This window comes from Suricata suricatta, chromosome 4 (assembly GCF_006229205.1).
Source record: "Suricata suricatta isolate VVHF042 chromosome 4, meerkat_22Aug2017_6uvM2_HiC, whole genome shotgun sequence".
Lineage (NCBI taxonomy): Eukaryota > Metazoa > Chordata > Mammalia > Carnivora > Herpestidae > Suricata > Suricata suricatta.
The window spans coordinates 14,557,560-14,576,425 of NC_043703.1; the positions used below are offsets into that span (position 1 = coordinate 14,557,560).

The window sequence follows — 18,866 nt, forward strand, 5'->3', positions numbered from 1 at the left end:
CCGAGCTAGGTGTCATGCGTGAAGCCTCACAAACTTTCTGATAAAGTCCCAGTAAAAAGTCAGGGACAGAAATTCTCAGCGGCTACCCAGTCAAGACCCCTCTCACTTTTGACAGCTTTATCTTCCCCTCAATAAACTCAATTGCTTTGCTCACTCTCTGTTGTCAGTGAGATTCATTCTTCGAGTCCGTGAGACAAGGCTCAGCGTCCCTTTCAGCTTCCTGTTACACCAGTGCAGAGCCTGCTGGGGATTCTCTCTGTCTCTCTCACTCTCTACCTCTCCCCCACTCGCACTATTTCTGTCACTTTCAAAATAAATAAAACATTTTTTTAATTAAAAAATGTTTTTCTTGGAGCACCTGGGTGGCTTAGGTTGGTTAAATGTCAGACTTTGGCTCAGGTCATGATCTCAAGGTTCGTGAGTTCAAGAACCCTCCCCTCGGGCTCACTGCTAGGTCAGCACAGAACCTGCTTCAGATCTTCTGTCCCCCTCTCTCTCTGCCCCTCCCCTGCTCTCTGCTCTCCCTAAAAATAAATAAAACATTAAAAAAAATGTTTTTTCCTTGGGGGTAAAAAGATTTGCTTCAGTTTTTAATCACCCATAATTCCACAATATAGAAATAATAAACATCATTATGTAATATTTTCTTATGTTTCATGCATTCTTATCTATGATTGGTATATTGGTTTCATGTCATTATATGAATATTTTGTGTTGTCTTAGTTTGGGTCCCCTGAAACAAACCCTAAGACAAGAATTTGAAAGTAAATAAGTTTTTTGGGAGGTGATCCCAGGAAACTTGGGATCAATGGAGTGCCAAGTGACACAGAAAAGGGAATGAAGCCTAAAAACGTCACACTATCAGGCACGTTTCCAGTATGGGCTACTGGAGCATAATCCCGATGGGAAACTTTGAGGAGACAGTGTGGGACACAAACCTGTGCATTGGGTGTATTTGTTGTGAAAATTAATAAAAGGAAACTTCACTTAGGATGGAGTTGGCAGGCCGAGGGAGCACGCATGCCCTAACACTTCCTGTCAATAGCAGACCCAACAGGAAGTGACCCACCTTGCATTGGAGAGGATTTTTCGGCTCCAACTGGAGAAAAGAGTCTCCTCCTCCCCCGGCAACAGCCCAGCCAATGAGAAGCTGTCACAGCTCAGCCAATGAGAAGCTTCCACACCTCTCCCGGTTAACTCCAAAGGACTTTCCGTTGGCAACAAGTCCTCCCAAATCCCCCTCCTTCCTATAGGACAGCTTTCCCCTCCTAACCTTGGCGACTTGCCTACGGTTTTGCCGTAGTATGCTTGTCTCTGCTCTTCACAAATAAACCCTTTATTTTTGTTTTGTTTTGGTTTTGGGGGGAGGGGGCTGGTAAAATAATTGGCAGTTTTCTTTTGAAGGTTAACTTGATGATGAGAGGTGGGATCCAGAGGAGACCCCCGACCACTTCGGAGGCTGGTGAGCAAATAGATCCACAGATCCAGTTGGGTTCACGCTCTTTTCGCCAATCCCAGAATTAGGGGGAACGTCCTCGCCTGGATTTCGAGGTCCTTTCTTTGTTTTAGAACCGTCTAAACTTGATGTGAGATCTAGTTTAAAGGTTTTTTTCTCGGAGAGTACCGAGAGTACCGAGTACTTCAGTCTGACCCCTTTTTACAATTGGATTGATCCTGTCGGAACTGTGCCAGTTTGAACTGTGTTGGCCTTTGGTCCAACTCTTTTTTAGGATTGGCCTCTTGTTTGGAACTGGACAGTTCCTCTTGGATCGATGCAGGACTTTGGTCTGATTCCTAGTGGAACCAGGCTATTCCTGTGGAAATGGGCCTGCTTAGGAATGTTTCTCTTTGCTCTAGAGAAGAACCTCTGAGAAATGGGATCCCAGTCATCAAATACTTTGAGTCCACCTCCCTCCACACCCTCACCCCAGAGTCCGGTTTTATGTTTAAAAACTATGTTGCTTCACATACACATTTATAACTTAACCAAAAATAATTTAGAATTTAAATGGCCGTTATGGGAAATTTTTGCTCCCCCAAACTTGTTTTGCTCAAAATTAAATTGGAGAGGTGCAGCTTCTAGGGGGAAAAGACTAAGATGCCTATTTTTAAAATCATTTTTTATGTTTATTTTTGAGAGAGAGACAGAGCACTAGTGGGGGAGGGGCAGAGAAAGTGGGAGCCACAGAATCCCAAGCACGTTCCGGGCTCTGAGCTATCAGCACAGAGCCCAAAGCGGGGCTCCAACTCATGAACCCGGAGATCAGCCCCTGAGCTGAAGTCAGATGCTTAACCAACTGAGCCACCCAGGCACCCCTGAAATGCCCATTTTCAATGGTTCCTTGAGGCTTCCAAATATTTCCAGATATTCTAAGTTTGTCTCTGCAAAATACCATGGCTGAGTTAACGGAGACAAAACAATTGAAAGGAGTCAAAGTGGCTTCTGAGGCCCCTCCCCCTACTCCCTGTTCTATTGTCTGCAGCCACTTGGTGGCCCTGCTGCCTCAGTGTCCTTTTCCTCTGGTCTCGCTGCCCAACTTCCCTTTTCCTCCACCTCTCCTACCCCCTCCTCTCCTTTACCTACTAAAACCTGCCCCTTTGAAGTCAAGTCTCCTGAGGATTTGAATAAACCCCAAAGTTGTTATATTCCCCGGACTAAGGCCAAGTTAGCAGTCATCATTAGAGAGTTTCGTAATGTAACTGAGGAACTCCATACATTTGGTGGTGACCTTAGCATAGTTGTTTGAATTTAGCAACTGGTTTTTCAAGATGTTTATCAATTAGTCCACATTGTTGGGGAGGGCCAGACCAAACATGGGATGAAACTAGCCCAATGGGAACAACCTGAAAGGAGTTTAGAGAAACAGACTCCTAACTCCTGGCAGCACGCTAGAATGCTTGCTGGAAATCTCCACTGAGCAATTACAGTGGCTTTTCCTAAGCCTGTTGATTAGAACGAAATTTAGGCTGACACACGGAAGCCTGATGAACACATTCATGACCTAAAATCAACTCCGAATTGTCTTTTAAGAAAGTCCAGGTCTTCCTGTAGATGTTGAATCCACCAGAAAACATTTAACTCTGTTTATTAATGGACTAATCCCAGATCTTTCTCCTTTAGTTAAAAGGACCAGGTTGGAATGGGAAGCTACCCACTTCACATTTAGTTAATCTGGCAAACCTGCTCCCTCACATCCAAGTGAAACAAACAAGCAAACATCTAGTGTCTGCTGTTGTTGTAAAGAGCCAAGGGACTGGAAAAAAGATTATTACAAATTTAAGTGCTCCGGGCCCCTTCAGTTTTCTTCGGAGCCCAGCGTCCTGACACCCAGTGTCTGGCCTCTAAGGAGCTGGATGGCCTCTTCTCAATCCTCCCCTCTAACTGGCCCCAAGAAACTACTCTGGATTGGGAATGACTCTTGAGCTACACTCCATGCCCAACCCTACTTGTGTAAAGCAGCCCTGGCCTTGGAGTAGTGAAACAGCACCCGTAGTGGGAGTCTGAGGCCTCAGTAGGTCAAGTCTGAACCCGTTCCCTTCCGTCTGGCGCCTTGAGAGCTACGCACCCTTATCCTTATGGTTTCTCTGCCTCTATCCATTTATTGGGCTAAGATTTATCGGAAAAGAACATCCCAGCATGATTCCTTTTTAGTACCCCAGCTAATAAAGATAGCCAATATTCTTTGTGCTTTCACTTGGAAGGCATGGAAATACACGTGGATAATAATAAAATTAGGTCATAATAATCAAGATAGCCAACTAGGTAAATTAAGTGGCCCTTTGACATCTTTTATTTGTTCCATTTTTAAAAAAGATTGTATATTTTACAGTTTATTTATTTTAAGAGAGACAGAGAGAGAGATGGCACGTGCACAAGTGGGGGAAGGATGGAGACAGAGAATCCCAAGCGGGCTCCCCACTGCCAGTGCAGAGCCCAGCGCAGGCCTCCATCTCACGAGCCGTGAGATCACAATCTAAGCTGAAATCAATAGTTGGACTCTTAACCGACTGAGGCACCTAGGCACCTCTAAAGATTTTATTTTTAAGTAATCTCTACACCCAACGTGGGGCTTGAACTTAAACTCTTAGACCAAGAGTCACATGCTCTACTGACTGAGCCAGCCGGGTACCTCTATTTGTCCCATTCTGGCGGCTCTAAAGCTGATTAGTTGTGCTATTGGAACAGCTGCCATCCTCTATGGCAAAATCCTCCACTGATATTGGCCGGATCCCCAGTGCACCTCCCATCTAAATTCCCAGAGATCCCTCAAAACTTCTTCTCATAATTAATCAAACTCTCTATAAATAAACCTTTCAACGCCTCAAGCTCGTAATAGAAGATTACAAAACTCAGGGCCTCATTATCCCCTGCACCGCTCCTGCAATACCCCTATTTGACCTGTGAGAAACCCAATGACTGAGATTGGAGGTCTAGCCACAACCTCCGACCAATAAGTTACATTATTACCCCTTGGCACTCCAGTGCTTCCTAGCCCTCAGTACTACTGACATCCATTCCTATGGAAAGCAAACTCTTTGTGGTATTTATGCGGTTCATTTTTAGTATCCCAGCTAATAAAGATAGCCAATATTCTTTGTGCTTTCACTTGGAAGGGATGGAAATACACGTGGATGGTAATGCCCTAAGGTTTCATGGAGAGTCCTTCTTTGCACACACCTTAAAAGCTGAGTCCATGATAGAAAGTTTTCTGCAAGCTCTACTTTGTTACAGTATGTGCATGATTTGCTGCTCTACTTCCCTTCTCCAACCCCGTCGTAGGAGACATCATCCACCTGGTGAAACTTTTGTCCTTAAAAGGACATAAAGTTTACAAAGAAAAATGACAGTTTGCTCAAACTCAGGTTCAATACTTAAGGCCTCGGATCTCAGAAAGAGGACTACATTTGGATCCAAGTCAAAGACCTCATGCTGACAGGTTACCTTCTGAGTCCCCCCCCCGCCGCCGTGATAGTTTATAGAAAACGCCTCTAACCAATGCAAACTTTACATGGCTTACTGGTGATTCTTATGTAAAGAATGAACATGGTAAATACGGTTATGGGTATGTTACTGCAGCTCCTTGGAAGCCGTTAAAACACCACCTTTTCACTTGGCTACTTCAGCCCAACAGGTAGAATTATATGCCCTTATTCAGGCTTGTAGCTTAGCTGAGGGTAAAACTGCAGACATTTATACAGATGGTTGGTATGCCTTTGAGGTAGCTCATGACTTTGGAATATTATGGAAACGAGGTATCTTTGTCTCAGATGAGAAAACATTAAAAAATGGCTCATATGTCCACAATTTTAAAAAATGTTTTTTAAATGTTTTTTAATTTATTTTTGAGAGACAGAGAGAGACAACGTGAGCAGGGAAGGATCAGAAAGAGGGAGATACAGAATCTGAGGCAGGCTCCAGGCTCTGAATTGTCAGCACAGAGCCGGACACAGGGCCTGAACCCACAAAGTACTAGATCATGACCTGAGCCGAAGCCAGACGCTTAACTGACTGAGCCACCCAGGCGCCCCATATTTCCACAATTTATGTTAGATGCCACACTTTTGTTGGCTGCTCTGGCTGTTATTAAGGTCTCTGGGGATTCCAGACTTGACTCCCTGGACACTAAAGGAAGCCATCTTACTGATCTTTCTGCCCCAAACTCTACTCTCAAGGAAACCAAAGGCTAGACCTCTGTCATGGTCCAAAGGGCTATTCTCCCAAATGACAATCTTGGAAAAATTAGTGAGATACTCAATAAATGGCCGCAGAGAGGGAAAAACAATAATGGAAATCTCCTAACTGGTGGCTCGATAAAAAGAGAATTGGGGTTGGATGAAATAACAATCTGTCCCCACCAGAAATTCTAAAATCACTACAACTTACCACTTAAATTGTTAGTCTGCTGACAAGATGATAGCATTCATGAGCCAACATTGGTGGGGGAATATTTATAGGGTCACAAAAAGTGCCCACCTCGCTTGTCCCACCTGTCCAAAGTATAATCCAGGGAAACCTGTTCATACACACTGGTTGGATTCCATACAACTTCCCCCTTTCATGGATAGATATGTTTTAGTCAACAGTTTGGGTGCTTTCTCAACTGGACCAAAGCTTTCTCTTGTAGACAGGTCAATGCTTCTTCCATTAGAAAAGGTTATCCCTACTCGCAGAATCCCTCTCAAACCTCAAAGTGATCAGGGAACCCATTGTCCTCGTCACATGCTTTAACAATTTTGTGCTCTTTGGCTGGATTTATGCCACTTTCATTGTGCATATCATCCTCAATCCTCAGGATTAGTCAAACTCACTAACAGCACTGTTACGACTCAGTTGGCAAGTTCGTAGACTGCAAAATATCTTGGCCAAAAACATTGGTCCTTCTAAGTCTCAGAACTACCCCCTTGGAAACTCATAAACTTTCACCCATTGAGATAGACATGGAATGTCCAATATAATTGGCCTCTGCCTCCTTTGACCTAAAGTTGATTTGAAAAAAAAAAAGATATATTTCAATAGTGTAAATGCCTAATTGCTTCTATTAAAAATAGCCTTACCTTGGTAGAGCAATTTTCACAGTGCCCTCCTGGGAGACAGATGACCTGAAGCATCGTACCTTGAAACCTGGCAATTTCATCTGTTAGAAAAAATGTCTCTAGAGAGACTCTTCAACCTCCCTGGAAGGCAATGTTTTTCTGGAATGGTAACCAATCCTTGAGCTGTCAAACTCCAGGCTCTTGGATTCACATAATGTATCTAAAGAAAGCACTTAATCCTGACCGGCCCTGCATACCATCTGGTGTGCTGAAAATAAGGATTTACCAGAATTGAAACACATGACATCCGACGAGACCAATTCCCTGAGATGTCAGACCAGGCCTGTATACTTTTTCTCACTGTTGCTTCTTTCTCTCTTGTGGGAAGACAGTGGCTCTGCCTTCATTTCCCATGCCCTTGTGAAAGGGGGAAGCCTTTTGATTATGACCTTTAGGAAGTAGCCTCCTTGTGATCCTGGGACAAATTAATTTTTGACTTGATCTTTCTGAAGGTCCAGAATTCACAAAAGTCTTCTTTCATTCAAACTATTAACTCACTTTGAATTCTTATCCAAATTCATGGTCTCTGAATTTGCAACCCTCCAGGCTGTATTATCAGTAACATATTTAGTTCCAAACAGTTATTTTGAGATACCAATGCTGTTTTAAGATGTCTTTGAAAACTATCAACAGAACTCCCGTATGACCCAGCAATAGCACTGCTAGGAATTTATCCAAGGGATACAGAAGTGCTGATGCATAGGGGCATGTGTACCCCAATGTTCATAGCGGCGCTGTCAACAATAGCTAAATCATGGAAAGAGCCTAAATGTCCATCACCTGATGAGTGGATCAAGAAGATGTGGTGTGTGTGTGTGTGTGTATATATATATATATATATATATATATATATATATATATATATATACACAATGGAGTATTACATGGTAATGAGAAAGAATGAAATCTGGCCATTTGTAGGAAAGTGGATGGACCTCGAGGGTGTCATGCTAAGTGAGATGAGTCAGGCAGAGAAGGACAGATACCATATGTTTGCACTCATAGGTCTAACAGGAGAACAGGAGAAACCTAATGGAGGACCAGGAGGAGGGGAAGGGGTAAAGAGAGTTGGGGAAAGAGAGGTACTAAAAACCTGAGAGACTATTGAATACTGAAAGCAAACCTAGGGGGCGGGGGAAGGGAGGTGGTGGTCATGGAGGAGAGCACTTGTGGGGAAGAGCACTGGGTGTTATATGGAAACCAATTGGACAATAAACTATTAAAAAACATTTTAAAATCTTCATTAAAAAAGATATCTTTGATCTTTTAAGATGTTCTGCTTTTTGCAGAAGGTTCATCAACTGTTGCTGTCTGTTTATACCTGCACGGTTTCTCCAGATGGACTTGTTTACTTCCTTCAGTGTTGTCTTGCCATATTCACTACTTTGCTTTCATGGCTGCTTTAAGCAGAGACTTCCAGGAGGCATACGTGGCTACGGTTTGCCTTCATAAGGAGAACTTTTCTTCGCTGTCAGAATCAGCATTTCAGGTGGCTACTTTCAGCCCTAGAGTCTTGGTTTAGAACCATCCATCATACAATTTGGAATTATGCTACTTCTTCTGTTTTTATGTATAATTACTTAAGTTTTGTTCTTTGTCAGCTGTCAAACCTAAAAGGAAATGTACCCTATGAGGGGATGCCGGCTCGACACTTTGAGATGATTTCAAACTCTTAAGACCTTGAGAAGATCTAGACTTTGGAAGGGAAGTGCCTGAGATTCTCTCTCTCAACCCTACTTTGTTACTCAAATGTGGCCTTATGTGGTTTCCCTCAGCTCTGCGAGGTGACACAGGACAGGAAAGCCAGGAAAGGTCTTTCCTGGCACTGAGGGACGCAGCCACTAAATACGAAGAACTTCACTATCGATTAGAGGGGCTTTGAAAGAAGGATCTTGATTAAAAGAGGGAAATGTGGACATTAATACGAGGAAATCTTGTTTAGAAATGGAGTTGGGAGGAGCAGACAGGGAGCACTCTTGCCCTACCACTGTTTGTCCATAGCAGACCCCAGGGGACGAGACGCACCCTCCACTGGACACTATTTTCCTACCCCTTCAGGAGGAAGAAAGGCTTCCCCCTCGGCAGCAGTGGTCTGCTCCCTTCTAACTCCCAGTTTACACTAATGGACTTTTCATGTATAACAGCACCTCCCACCTTCCTGTTTTTCTCTCTGAACTTTTCCTCCTTTGTTTTGGGGACTTGCCTGTGGCTTGTCCCGGGTTGTAACTTTCTGCTGTTCCCAAATGAAGTCATTTTTACCTGGCAATTTTATTTTTTAAGGTTAAGATCATACACCAGCTCGCATTGTTAGGCCCAGATTTTAATATCGCCCCCAAAAACCAGAGACCGCCAGGGAGACCGAGTCACGCATGCAAAAGCAAAGGGCTTTATTATAGGCTTAGGCTTGCCGGGGCCTAAACTCGGGCTCACAGACTTTACCGGCGTGGTGGATCCATGCTGAGAGCCCCGAACAAAGGGGGGGTGGGGCTTTTACGGGTTTGGGAAGGGGGAGTTACAGGAAATTGTGACACAGGTACAGTGACCCAATCATTATTATACAATATTTTTGACAGCAGGTTTATCCAATTACAACATTTAGAGTGTTAACCAACTACAGAGTAGACCTGGACCCTGGACCCTCACGTAGCGTGTAACTAGCCTTAAGCAATAAGTGATCACCTATAGCTTCCATTTCTAGGCTTACCCTTAGGAATGTTAAGGGTATTACAAGGGTGGTCCCTCCTGCCTTGTACAATGTGTGCCCTTCTATTGTCTAATGATTAGAGTCAATTTGGTTCAGACCTGTGTCCTTAACAGTATCAGTCTATTGATTGAAGGCTTCTGGGGAAGAGAGCAGAGGGAGAGAATTCTCTGGCATTCCTGGGCTGTCTCATCCCAGGGCAGAGCAGAGACAGTGATGGGGAAAGCCTCGGGCCGGGCCGAGTTGCAGGAAGTCAGGCCCCTGGGAGTGGGAGGGGCCCGGGGCTGATGGGCAGGGACGGGCAGCATCCAAACACCATCTTATTAGAGAATGGCTGTAGAATAGTCCACGTGGTGGATGAAAGCCTTCTCAGGGATCACACTCCTGTAATTATTTCTTTTCTCTTCCTGCTCAGGGTAAAAGTTCTCAAAGGAGTTTTGTATAATCACTGTCTCCACACCTTGACATGCCATTCCTTCTTCAGTATTTTTTATAAGGTTTCTATCACCCTCTCTTTGAAATATTGCTTTAATTCACCCCAAACCCCCATCTTGCCAAATCCCATCACTACTCTTCTGTCTTCAACTTACTAGCCTCTCAAAAGCATGAGATCCAGCGTTTCCTTCCAGAAACACTCTCTTCGTGTCCGTGACTACATTTTTGTCCCTGTCAGTCTCCTTGGGAGGGTTCTCCACCTGGAAATGTTGGAGAGCCTCAGGGCTCAGTCTTTGGCTTTTCTCTCTCCGTGTTAGTTTTTGGGGTTGTTCCCATCCTATTTCTTTAACAAACATTCTTAAGTAAGTCTAGGCAAATCGCATTTGTAGAATCTTTTTTGAAGTAAAATTTTGGGTATTTTTTTCATATTCTTGAAATATTTCATATTTAAAGAGGAAACGGGGGTGCCTGAGTGACTCAGTTGGTTAAGCATCCAACTCTTGGGGTCATGATCTTAGGGTGTTTGGGATTGAGATTTCCTCTCTCCCTCTCTCTCTGTCCCTCCTCTGCTCTCGCTCTCTCAAAACAAACATAAACAAAGAAGAGGAAACTTACAAATTGTTTAGGAACACTTAAGAAGCCTTTTGTAAACCAAAGCACGTGATGACATTAATTTCTCCAGCTGTCATTCTTCAGTCAATTTCATCTCACAGAGGACAACAGAAGACAAGAGGCACCTACGTTGCCAAAATTGTGTGCCCAAACTAATAATTACTGCTAGGAGAGAGCCTCAGATCCTTACTTCAAGCCTATTAAATGTACCTTAAAAATAGTGAAAAGTGAAATATTATCAGAAAAAGGAGAAGAAATAAAAATATGAAACAGACCCGAAACTTTAAAGAGCTAAGTGGCTATTATTAAGTACATGAAAGTAAATCCATAAACCCCTCCCCTGTGTTTCATTCATTCAGCCTGAAGAGTATTCACCAAATGGCGTAATAATATATGCTGGTAATGATACCAAATAATAACATTTGTCATTCTGTTTTGCAGACATTTAGAAGAGCATTAGCAGTACAGTTTAGAAAAGTGCCCTTCAAAATTAACATCTTTTGTTTTATTTTTTTAATGTTTTTAAATTTATTTTTGATACAGAGAGAGACAGAGCATGAGAGGGGGAGGGGCAGAGAGAGAAGGAGACACAGAACCGGAAGCAGACTCCAGGCTCCGAGCGGTCAGCACAGAGCCTGACATGGGGCTCGAACCCATGAACGTGAGATCTGACCTGAGCCAAAGTTGGAGGCCCAACCAACTGAGCCACCCAGGCGCCCCACATTTTTTGTTTTAATATTGAGACCTGATGGGCTTCATTTCTGTTGTCCACCTTATAATAAAAGCCTTAACAAAAGATGTGACTCCACGGAGGGAAACCTCAGACACAGATTGTAAACCCTGTGAGGGCATGGAATAAGCATTGCAGTTAGATGCAGTTTGCTGCTCTTATAGACAGCTTCCTCCAGAGTGCAACTGAAAAGCTTTTAATGTTTATTTTTGAGAGAGAGAGAGAGAGAGAGAGAGAGAGCGAGCAAGTGGAGCAGGCTCCAGGCCCTGAGTTGTCAGCACAGAGCTGGAACTCACGAACCACGAGATCATGACCTGAGCCAAAGTCGGAGGCTTAACCAACTGAGCCACCCAGGTGCCCCTCATCCCAGAGTGCAGTTGAAAGTAGAATAATCAGGGGGACCTGGGTAGCTCAGTCAGTTGGGTATCTGGCTTCAGTTCAGGTCATGATCTCACAGTTTGTGGGTTTGAGCCCTGCGTTGGGCTCTGTGCTGACAGCTCAGAGCCTGGAGCCTGTCTTCAGATTCTGCGTCTCCCTCTCTCTCTGACCCTACCCTGCTCATGCTATCTCTCTCTGTCTCTCAAAAATAAATAAAAAACATAAACAATTTTTTTGAAAGAATAATCAGAGGGGATGATGGAAGTCTTTTCTCAGAAAACAAAAAGGAATTCCAAAATTTCTTTATGTACTGAAAGTGCTTCAGCTTTTTAAAAATCCCTGAATGTCCTACAATGTTTCTGAATATCCAAGGTAATGATTGAACATTAATAATACACAGTGCAAATTAGTTTTATAAATGTGTTTCTTCAAATTCTATTTCTCTTAGTTTAACTGAAGCCATATTTAACAGAAAATAAATTTTTTAATGAAGAGAAAATGGCCCCACTGACATAATTTGCAAGGGTTGGGAAGGAGATTATGATGATAACTTTGGTAGTATTTCATACATTAATTTTTAAAAACTTGATAGGGGAAACGCTATGTCTGGCTTTCTAATTTTCTTCCTTTTTTTAAAGTTTATTTATTTATTTTGAGAGAGAGAGAGAGAGAGAGAAAGACAGCATGGGGAGGGGCAGAGAGAGAGGGAGAGAGAATCCCAAGCAGACTCGGTGCTGTCAGCACAGAGCCCGATGTGGGGCACAATCTCAGGAACTGCGAGATCATGACATGAGTTGAAATCAATCATCAGACACTTAACCAACTGAGCCACCCAGGTGCCCCTGATCTTCTTGGTTGACTCAAAGAAAGCTGTATCTCTATCAGGTGATGTATAAGCCTGTGAATTTCTCTAAGGGATCACTGGGATGTTTTATTAATATGGAATATTAATCTATACCTTTAAGAAAACCTCTCCATTTCCCTTATTATTATACTTCACCTTTTAGATATATGATCTTCACCAATATTTTATCAGTATTTCACAGACTTTTTCTTTTTTTCCTTTTCTTTGAAGGAAGGTACAGAGATTCCTTGTATACCCTCTGCACATACATAGTTTCCCCCACTTAAGTTTCTTCCATGTCACTTCATAGCGTGGTAGCTCATTTCTGTTTCGTGCTAAATAATATTCCATTGTCTGGAGGTACTGCAGTGTATCTGTCCATTCGCTTATTGAAGGACATATTGATTGCTTCCAAGTTTTGGCAATCATGCATAAAGCTGCTTTAAGTATTCCATAGATTAAAAAAATATTCTTGTCCTTCAGAATTAAACATGTATTCAACCGCTTTATTTCCAATATAAATCCAAACCAAACCGAAGAGATACCTCCCTTGGTCTACTTCATACTCTAGCCATCTTTGCCTTAATTGCATTATTGAGAGTCGATGTTTGCATATTAATTTTCTTTTTTATTTATTTAAAAGAATTCAGGAAAATATAATAAAATACTCAAATGGATCTATAAACAAGTGCTTCATTTATAGCATATAACTGGTTGTTTTACAGAAACTAAACACATTGGTGGGCAGAGATGAATGGCGGTGCTTGATACTCAGCTGCTGGATGAAAGTCTAAATTTGAAATCAGAAGAGTGACGTTGTGAGGTAGGGTAGCAGAGTAAAGGTTGAGGTCCCATAGGACACACAGATGGGTGCTAGAAAGAGCCTGCCTTTCTGTTTTGAATGACAAAGACTTAAGTAGTCTGGCTGTTGAAAAACGAAAAATTACACAGACACCCTAGTTGGTGAAACATGTAGAAACTTCTGGACCAGAATTTGGTCTCAGTTTAGAGAGAGTGGTATCTCTTACTGGGTACTAGCAAGCTGTACCACATAATTGGATTTTGAACTTTGCATCGATACATCAAGTGGGGTTGAATGTGTCCTTATAGACCAGCTCGTTTGAAGAGGTGACATATCAGTCTTTTTTTTATGTTTTTTTATTTATTTTTGAGAGACAGAGAGAGACAGCACGAGCAGGGGAGGGCCAGAGAGAGAGGGAGACACAGAATCTGAAGCAGGCTCCAGGTTCTGAGCTAGCTGTCAGCACAGAGCCCGATGCAGGGCTCGAACCCACGACTGAGATCATGACCTGAGCCGAAGCCGGAAGCTCAACCGACTGAGCCACCCAGGCGCCCCCATATCAGGCTTTCTTAACAGAGCTTTGGGCTAAAAGCCAGCTGCCCTTTTTCACTTGTTTCTTATCCAAAACAACTGTTTTATCTTGCTTCCTCCTTCTTGTAGACTGTGGGCAGTGGTAAAATACCCATTACCAGGAAGAATCTAGTGAAACCTACTGTAGGAAGTAAAAAAAACAATGCAAAACAAAAACCCAACCTAGTCACCCGGGCTCAGGCACAGTCAAATGATTAGGAATCCAGAAAAAAAATCTACAGTTGAGTCAATAAAAGGTATTAACTATTCCTGCAGTGAATGAATCAATATGCAAGTCAAAGACCTGGCTGGTCCTGAGTCCGTAGATGAGGTGCTAGACAGCATGTGGTTACCATAAAAGAGAAGTAAAGGTTGAGACATGGCGGGTAGGGGTAACACCCCTGATGCTAGAATCTCTTGCCACTTCTCTGCTGTTTTTATCACTATTCTTAAGATACACCTTTTCTGGGTGTCTGGCTGGCTCAGTTAAAAAAGTGTGTTACTCTTTTTTTTTTATTTTTTAATGTTTATTCATTTTTGAGAGAGAGAGCATGAGCAGAGAAGTGGCAGAGAGAAAGGAAGACACAGAATCCAAAGCGGGCTCCAGGCTCTGAGCTGTCAGCACAGAGCCCGATGTGGGTCTCGAACCCACGAACCGTGAAATCATGACCTGAGCTGAAGCCAGATGCTTAACCAACTGAACCACCCAGGTGCCACTGGATACTAGCCCTTTATCCGATATGCCATTTGCCACTATCTTTTCTGATTCTGTCGGATGCCTATTAGTTTTTTTGATTGTTTCCTTTGCAGTGCAGAAGCTTTTTATCTTGATGAGGTCCCAATAGTTCATTTTTGTTTTGATTCCCTGCCTTTGGGATGTGTTGAGTAGAAATTGCTGCAATTGAGGTCAAGCAGGTTATTTCCTGCTTTTTCCTCTAGGGCTTTGATGGTTTCCTGTCTCGCATTCAGGTCCTTTATCCATTTTGCGTTTATTTTTGTGAATGGTGTAGGAAGTAGTCTAGTTTCATTCTTCTGCATCTTGCTGTCCAGCTCCCCCAGCACCATCTGCTAAAGAGGCTGTCTTTATTCCATTGGATACTCTTTCCTGCTTTGTCAAAGATTAATTGGCCATACACTTGTGATACAGAAGTGCTGATGCATAGGGGCACATGTACCCCAATGTTCACAGCAGCACTGTCAACAGTTCTAAATGTTCATGTCTAAATGTCCATCACCTGATGAGTGGATCAAGAAGATGTGGTATATATACACAGTGGAGTACTACATGGCAATGAGAAAGAATGAAATCTGGCCATTTGTAGGAAAGTGGACGGACCTCGAGGGTGTCATGCTAAGCAAAATAAGTCAGGCAGAGAAGGACTAATAGCATATGTTGTCACTCATAGATCTAACAGGAGAAACCTAATGAGAGACCATGGGAATGGGAAAGGGGGGGTGGGGAAGAGCTGGGGAGAGAGGGAAGCAAATCATGAGAGACTTTTGAATGCTGAGAACAAACTGAGGGCTGAAGAGGGAGGGGGGAAGGGGAAGGGGGGTGATGGTCATGGAGGGGGGCACTTGTGGGGAAGAGCACTGGGTGTTATATGGAAACCAACTTGGTAATAAACTATTAATAAAAAAAAAACCTCACAGTTAAAAAAATAAAAGTGATTCATGACTTATTTAAACATTTTGCTTTTGCTGAGCTTTCAACTGTTTCTAAATTCTATTATAATAAGCACTGCCCTGATAAACATATTTATACCTGACCTGACCCAAAATCAGGAGTCACACGTTAACCAACTGACCCAGCCACCTGGTACTTTCCCCCTTAATAATCCTATAAATGGAATTCCTGTAAGTAGAATTACGGAATCAAGAGGATGAATATTTTTAAGGCTCTCAAATATAAGTATTGCTGAATGTTTTCTAAACAAGGCCATTCTAGGGGTGCCTGGGTAGCTTAGCTGTTTAAGCATCAGACTTCAGCTCAGGTCATGATCTCACAGTTCATGAGTTCAAACCCTGCTTTGTCAGCGCAGAGCCTGCTTTGAATCCTCTGTATCCCTCTCTCTCTGCCCTGCCCAGCTTTGCATGACCTTTCTCTCGAAAATAAATGAATATTAAAAAATTTTTAAGTTTTTTAAAAATTAAAAAACAAAATAAAAAGGCTTTTCTAATTTGCCTTGTGCCAACAGTATGCAGTATAACAGTGCCTGTTATGTTTTGCCTTCATGAATATGGGTATGTTATCTTCAAAAAATATTTGCTAATTGGAAAAATTAAAAAAAACCCTTTGTTAGTTTGATAGGTGAAAACAGATATATTTATATATTTATATTTATTATTTGTATAATTTTGGCATAAGTTACTTTTTATGCATTCTTTTTCTAGATTGCAAGGCTGCTAGAAGTAGGAATTTCACCTTTTTAGATGTATCTTTTTCTGAAGACATCGTGATCAACTTTTAGCAGTTTCTGGACAACGTATCTCAATAATGGACTGGTTTTCCAAAAGACTGAAAGCAAAATAACTTGAACCTCTGATATTATTATCATATCTTATTTTAGTATATGTGCTGCTGAAGCGAGCAATATTATTATATCTTAAAGGAAGACCAAGTAAAGTACATTGAACCAAATAGGCTTTGTGAACTGTTTTAACTGGTTACAATAGCAGCATAACGTAGATATGACTAAGATCCAATGGGAAGTGACACAAGTATTTCATACCATTAAGGACGTTCTGAAACCAAAGATGACTTCTTTTTAAGAACGATGGCATGTTCAAGGTCACCTGTATAGTAACACAAATCTTACTCACTGGCTTTCTTGAGTGGGAAAGAAATTAGTGGTGTTTGAGTGTATCCATTGATTACAGCAATGCTGTTCACAGAAATACACAGTGAGGGGGCGTTGGGGTGGCTCAGTTAGTTAAGTGTCAGACTTCAGGTGAAGTCATGATCCCCCGGTTTGTAGTTTTGAGCCCCGCATTGGGCTCTATGCTGATTGCTCAGAGCCTGGAGCCTGCTTCAGACTCTTCTTTTTCTCTTTCTGTCCATCCCCTACTCACGCTCTTTCTCTCTCTCTCTCTCAAAAACAAATAAACATTAAAAAAAAGAGAGAATATATTGAAAGAAATATACAGTGAAGCCACAGCTGTAATGTTATGGTTTATAGTAGTCACTGTAAAAAAAAAAGTCAAGTTGAAATCAATATTAGCAAGATATTTTTAAACCAGGTTGTCCAAAATACTACCATTACAACATATAATAAATATAAAAAGTCATTAATGAGACATTAAATTTTTTTTTGGTATTGTCTTTGAAATCCAGTGTGTGTTTTACCTTTACAGCATATCTCAATTTGGACCACATGCATTTTACGTCTTCAAAATCCTCATGTGAATAGTGTTGCTCTATTGGACAACACAGGGTTTATAGTATTTGTTAAGACTTTTTTTTTTTCAACATTTATCTGTTTTTTGAGAGAGGCAGTGCGAGCAGGGGAGGGGCAGTGAGAGAGGGAGACATAAAATCCGGAGCAGGCTCCAGGCTCTGAGCTGTCAGCACAGAGTCCAATGTGGGGCTGCAACTCATGAACTGTGGGATCATGACCTGAACTGAAGTTGGATGCTTAACCGACTGAGCCACCCAGGCTCCCCATTATTTGTTAAGACTTTTATGGGTGCAAGGCAATGAATATAACTTTCAGTAATTGGAAGCATTTTCGGTACGTGTCTTCGTTTGGGTTCTCATAGTAGTACACTTAGGATGAGAATTTGAGTGGATGCAACTTATGTTGGAGGTGATCCCAGGAAAACATTTGCAGGGAGTGGAGAAGTAAGACAGAAGGCAAGGAAGAAGAAAAGGGTGTATTAGCATGCCAGTTACTGCTTAGGCAGCTGGGCTCCTTCCTGCTGGTGGCCCTGGGAGACAATTATTGTAGCTGATAGACAAGGAGATTGGGCAGTCATGTACCAGGTCCCCATCATTGGTTGAGGGTTGATTACAGAGCCTTGCCTTGCCTATGGGCCCAGTGTCCTTCCATAGCAGAAAAAGAGTCTTAAGCAGAGAGTTGCAAATAAGCAGTAAGCTGCCTTAGACCTGGAGACGTCCCTGAGGATATGAACTGGGGAGCGATAGCTCCTGGTCCAACACATCACGTGATCTAAGTAGGGATCCCGTTAGCTGTGGGAGCCCCAGAGATCTGACACCACCAGGATTCTCCTTTGTATTCCTCGTCTTGTTCTTCTGTACCCCTCCTTCCTTGGCATACAGCAGGCGTTTACTAAATAGTTGTTGATTGCATGACTTTCTTTCTGGGTACCTGCTTTATTCCTTCAGGCCTCTCCATGTACATGGGAGACATGGCCACCAGCAGTTATGGGTCATATCTTTATAACTCCCTGGTCAGAAAGGAAAGTGAGGTTTCCCCTTTGTAGCTCCAGCAAAAAAAAAAAAAAAAAAAAAAAAAAAAATCTCAAGAAAGCAAGCCAATTGGCTGGCTTGGGCCACAAGTTTATCTCTTGGCCAAGCCCTCCGGCCATGGCAGTGGCATATCATGATTGGCTACATTTGAGTCAGGTGCCCACCCTTGAGGATATGGAGGTGAAGACTTACTAGAAGGTGTATTGATGGGGCATTTGTGCTCAACTGTGTATATCCACTGGAGTACGTTTAAATTGTGAATGCCATTTGTCCCATATTTTGGGAGAAAAATATTTGAAGAATAGCACGGTCTTGGCTGAACCATTTCCGTACTGCATTATTAGCTCTATTACCTACTGCAGATTTAACACTTGATTCTTTGCATACTCAGGAGGGATCTTAAGGACCCTCTAGTAATTTATAGCTTGTAAAGGCACAAATATGCCTCATGTCTCTGAGGTTTGGGAATAAATCATCAAGTATAAGAAGACTGAATCTCTCCCTAGATGTCTGCTCTCCATCCTCACTAGTCAATGAGTGACTTTATGCACTCAGCATATTTTCAATGTTTATGCATGTTATAGCATGCGTCAATGTCATTCCTTTTAATAAAATGCCAAATAATATTCCATTGTATGTAATACCACGTTTTATTAATCCCTTCATCAGTTGGTGAGTTGATGGACATTTGATTCTCACTCCTCCCTACACCAACACACATCTTTTGGCTTTTAGGAGTAGTGGTGCTATGACATTTTTTTTCGTTTATTT

At 42.3% G+C, this 18,866-nt stretch overlaps 1 long non-coding RNA gene across 1 annotated transcript; it reads left to right on the plus strand.

Annotated features, from left to right (window-relative positions):
* Positions 1-1,225: 1,225 nt before the first annotated feature.
* Positions 1,226-16,307, plus strand: LOC115289243. Its single transcript, XR_003907502.1, has 2 exons — positions 1,226-1,462; positions 16,061-16,307. It is a non-coding gene; the product is annotated as an uncharacterized LOC115289243 (long non-coding RNA).
* The last annotated feature ends 2,559 nt before the right edge of the window (positions 16,308-18,866 follow it).